We start from the raw sequence: 5,824 nt of genomic DNA on the forward strand, positions 1-5,824 counted from the left end.
TGACGTAATGTGTGGACAGGCACCACCCACAGTACACACACACATTGCTTTGGCTGTGAGCCGTGTTCCTTATCACCACAGCTTTCCATTGGTCAGGCTATTCTAATGGAAAATCTTGTTTAATTATGGAATCTTTGAGTTAAATGCCATTGTCTCTAATCAGCGTTTTCCTGGACGTGAGCATACTGAAGACCACAACATCAGACAGCCTGAAGTGAGTATACAGTATCTGACCTGCTTAGTAATACGTCATTGTTTTATAGTTGCTGGGTTAAAGGACCTCATATATATTTTGGTTTAAGGAACTCCCATGTATTTTGGTTAAAGGAACTCCCATGTATTTTGGTTAAAGGAAATCCCATGTATTTTGGTTTAAGGAACTCCCATGTATTTTGGTTAAAGGAACTCCCATGTATTTTGTTTAAAGGAACTCCCATGTATTTTGATTAAAGGAAATCCCATGTATTTTGGTTTAAGGAACTCCCATGTATTTTGGTTAAAGGAACTCCCATGTATTTTGGTTAAAGGAACTCCCATGTATTTTGGTTAAAGGAACTCCCATGTATTTTGGTTAAAGGAACTCCCATGTATTTTGGTTAAAGGAACTCCCATGTATTTTGGTTAAAGGAACTCCCATGTATTTTGGTTAAAGGAAATCCCATGTATTTTGGTTAAAAGGAACTCCCATGTATTTTGGTTTAATGAACTCCCATGTCTTGACAGTCCCCAAAAACGCCACAAGAATTACTTAAAAAATATGCTTACATGATTATATTATTGATTTCTCACCATTTTATTTGTCAAGACAGCCATTTAAAAAGCATCTGTCGAATAAACTAGTATTTGCCTCCCTCTGGTGGTCGGCTGCATCATTACATCAGTTTATATCACATCACTTCAACGTTACGTCCCAGAGGCGGTCCTTAGAAAAACATTTATCCAGCTCGACTGCTTCATGGCACAGACGTGGCAAAGTCATCGCTGAATTTGTCTCAAGCAGGTGGGTCTAAATACATAACTTTCATAGCTCTACGATAAAGATTGCGACCTACACACTTCCCTAAACCTAAAATAAGTAAAGAACTCATTTTGTGTGGATATCAAACATTTGTTTTACGTTGCTAGCAGAAACATTGCATATGATCACCACTACATTAATAAAATATTACCCTCTTGCTAGACTGACGACTAAAACCGCAGCGAAACAGTGCAAAACGTCTGTCAGCTCAACTGGTTTTAAGGAACTCCCATGTCTTTTTGTTAAAGGAACTCCCATGTATTTTGGTTAAAGGAACTCCCATGTCTTTTGGTTAAAGGAACTCCCATGTCTTTTGGTTACAGGAACTCCCATGTCTTTTGGTTAAAGGAACTCCCATGTCTTTTGGTTAAAGGAACTCCCATGTCTTTTGGTTAAAGGAACTCCCATGTCTTTTGGTTACAGGAACTCCCATGTCTTTTGGTTAAAGGAACTCCCATGTCTTTTGGTTAAAGGAACTCCCATGTATTTTGGTTAAAGGAACTCCCATGTATTTTGGTTAAAGGAACTCCCATGTCTTTTGGTTAAAGGAACTCCCATGTATTTTGGTTACAGGAACTCCCATGTATTTTGGTTACAGGAACTCCCATGGTGTGGATTTTGAGCTGCAGAAGACTGTGGCTCCTCCTTTTAGTGTATCAGCAAGGCTGATACATCATCCATCAGGTTTGTGTAGAGCTCAGACACAGACAGTTGGAGACTGCCAGTAATTCTGCTGGCTTGTCTGACATTTTTATCCTGCTTCTTATAATAAAATAATAGTAATAGATGTTTTTTGGCATACATTTTACATAAGGTTGGTACTGGGAATCAAACCCATGACTCAAGCGCCATGTGCTACCAACTAAGATACAGAGGAACAGGACATACAGTTGAAGTCGGAAGTTTACATACACATTAGCCAAATACATTTAAACTCAGTTTTTCACAATTCCTGACATTTAATCCTAGTAAAAATTCCCTGTCTTAGGTCAGTTAGGATCACCACTTTATTTTAATAATGTGAAATATCAGAATAATAGCAGAGAAAATGATTTATTTCAGCTTTTATTTTTTTGCAGAATTCTGCATGCAGAGTCTCAAATTGGTGTTTGTCCCATTTTGTAAATTCTTGGTTGGTGAGCGGACCCCAGACCTCACTACCATAAAGGGCAATGGGTTCTATAACTGATTACAAGTATTTTTATCCAGATCCTAATTGGTATGTCGAATTTTATCTTCCTGTCTCCCCTTCCAGAGGGCCTGAGTCTCTTGGACCACAACTGAGGACACACTGGCCTGACAACTGGATGAGCTTGGCCCAATCCCTCCTTGTCCCCCTCTACCTGCTACCTACCTGTTGCAGCCTCCACTGGTTCGTTCTCCCCTGCACTCACCAGAAACTTGGATTCCATTACTTCCCATGACATCTTTATGAAAAGACATCTGACCATAGGGTCTTGAAGTTTTAATACTTTCTCTATGGTCATTATGGATATTGTCTTGAGACTGCTGGCCATAGGGAGGAGGTCAGACCTGGCAGTGTGGTGCCAGGACAACAACCTCTCCCTCAACGTGATCAAAACAAAGGAGATGATCGTGGACTACAGGAAGAGGAGGGCCAAGTACGCCCCCATTAACATCAACGGGGCTGTAGTGGAGCGGGTCTACATCACCAACAAACTAGCATGGTCCTAACACACCAAGACAGTTGTGAAGAGGGCACGACACGTTTTCCCCCTCAGTAGACTGAAAAGATTTGGCATGCGTCCTCAAATCCTCAAAAATGTCAACAGCTGCACAATCGAGAGCAACTGCTCAGCAAGGCGCTACACACGGTATGTGCATACGGCCCAGTACATCACTGGGGCCAAGCTTCAAATCAAGTCAGATTTGATTTCCTACCATCCAGGAACTCTATACCAAGCGGTGTCAGAGGAAGGCCCTAAAAATGGTCAAATACTCCAGCCATCCTATTCATAGACTGTTATCTCTGCTACCGCACGGAAAGCGTTACCGGAGCACCAAGTCTAGGTGTAAAATGTATTGGTCGCTAAATGCAGAGAATTTGCGGACCATGTAAATACCTGTTGTTCACTAAATCCGTCTAAGGGCCATACAAAAATGGCTGGCTGGTATGCCCTCACCCGTCTGAGCGGTCGTCTGCCCTCACCCGTCTGAGCAGTCAGCTGTGAATGTCCTCACCCGTCTGAACGGTCGGCTGTGAATGTCCTCACCCGTCTGAGCGATCGGCTGTGAATGTCCTCATCCGTCTGAGCGGTCGGCTGTGAATGTCCTCACCTGTTATAAACTTACTGTACAACTGATTGGTTTGGTTCTGTCCTCTATAGTGCTGTCTGGTTAGAACATGATGTTGAGGCCCATCACGGTACACTTGATAGTCACCACCACACACACACACACGCACACACACACACACACACACACACAGAAAGAGACTTGGAATCTTATTGTTGTGGTTCTATAAGACAATGATATTCACACATGTAAACAGTTAAGGGTTATAACTATAAAATATACATACAGTATCAGTCAAAAGTTTGGACTCACTTATTCATTCAAGGGTTTTTCTTTATTTTTTTATGTTTTCTACATTGTAGAATAATAGTGAAGACAACAAAACTATGAAATAGCACTTATGGAATCATGTAGTAACCAAAGAAGTGTTAAACAAATCAAAATATATTTTATATTTGTAACGGCTGTCGTAGAGAGGGGACCAAAGCGCAGCGTGTTGAGTGCTCATGATGATAATTTATTATTACTCAAAATACTGAAGCAAAATAACAAAGAGGAAAAACGACAGCGCACAGTTCTGTCAGGTACAGAGACTAAACAGAAAATAACTTCCCACAAACACAGCTGGGAAAAAAACCCTACTTAAATATGATCTCCAATTAGAGACAACGAGGACCAGCTGCCTCTAGTTGGAGATCATCCTAAAAAAAAAACATAGAAATAGAAAAACTAGAACTTAAACAGAAATACAAAACATAGAAAACACCCCTGTCACGCCCTGACCTACTCTACCATAGAAAATAACCTCTTACTATGGTCAGGATGTGACAATATTTGAGATTTTCAAAGTAGCCACCTGTTTGCCTTGATGACAGCTTTCCACACTCTTGGCATTCTCTCAACCAGCTTCATGAGGAATGCTTTTCCAAAAGTCTTGAAGGATTTCCCACATGTGCTGAGCACTTGTTGGCTGCTTTTCCTTCACTCTGTGGTCCAACTCATCCCAAACCATCTCATTTGGGTTGAGGTTGGGTGATTGTGGAGGCCAGGTCTTCTAATGCAGCACCATCGCTCTCCTTCTTGGAGACTTGACTGGTACTGTATACGTACATGAATAAATGACAAATGGCATTTTACTTACACCATATCTATAACGGGCTATAAATACAGCTTCGATATAAACTTAAACATTCACTTCTTGGAGAGAGAAAGAAACTTATTACTTGGATTGACAAATGATTAATGTTTACGGCACCCTCTCACTCCAGATTTGTGTGAGAATCTACCAGGCTGAGACCTTATCAGATGTGGCCTGGTGCCACAGGGTCGTAAATTACTCTCAGCTTCTACCCCCAAGCCATAAGACTGCTGAACAGTCAATCTAATGGCTACCTGGACTATTTGCATTGACACCCCCCCCCCCCCCCCACACACACACACACACCTTTTTACGCTGCTGCTACTCCCTGTCTGTTTTATATGCATAGTCACTTTACCCCTACCTACATGTACTGTACATATTACCTCAATTACCTCTACTAACCTGTACCCCCACGCACATTGACCCCTGTATATAGCCTCGTTATTGCTATTTTACATTTTCTTAACTCTTATTTTTCTTAAAACTGCATTGTTGTTTAAGGGCTTGTAATTACACTATCGTTCAAAAGTTTGGGGTCACTTAGAAATGTCCTTGTTTTCGAAAGAAAAGCATTTTTTTTCGTCCATTAAAATATCAACTTGATCAGAAATACAGTGTAGACATTGTTAATGTTGTAAATGACTATTGTAGCTGGAAACGGCAGATTTTTTATGGAATATCTACATAGATGTACAGAGGCCCATTATCAGCAACCATCACTTCTGTGTTCCAATGGCACGTTGTGTTAGCTAATCTAAGTTTATCATTTTAAAAGGCTAAATGATCATTAGACAACCCTTTTGCAATTATGTTAGCACAGCTGAAAACTGTTGTCCTGATTAAAGAAGCAATAAAACTGGCCTTCTTTAGGCTAGTTGAGTATCTGGAGCATCAGCATTTGTGGGTTTGATTACAAGCTCAAAATGGCCAGAAACAAAGCACTTTCTTCTGAAACTCGTCAGTTTATTCTTGTTCTGAGAAATGAAGGCTATTCCATGCGAGAAATTGCCAAGAAACTGAAGATCTCGTACAACTCTGTGTACTACTCCCTTCACAGAACAGTGCAAACTGCCTCTAACCAGAATAGAAAGAGGAGTGGGAGGCCCCGGTGCACAACTGAACAAGAGGACAAGTAAGTTCCATAGTGAATATTTTGATTCCACGAACAGATATGAATAGCAGAGAAGTAGACAAAACTTGTTGGGGTAGTGGTCAAAATGGAAGTGAAAATGGTGTTGATGCGGTTACATAACTACATGTAACTTTTCATCCGAATATACATTTTTTGCTTTTTGTCTTAAGTTGTTGCAAAGTGGAAAAATTTGCTGATTTGGGTAAAACGTTGCAAGATTTCTCAAAGAGAACGACAGTTGGAAGTGATGATGTCACAATGGGGATCTTTAGAATAT

The sequence above is a fragment of the Salmo trutta genome, chromosome 25, assembly GCF_901001165.1.
Source record: "Salmo trutta chromosome 25, fSalTru1.1, whole genome shotgun sequence".
NCBI classification, from domain to species: domain Eukaryota; kingdom Metazoa; phylum Chordata; class Actinopteri; order Salmoniformes; family Salmonidae; genus Salmo; species Salmo trutta.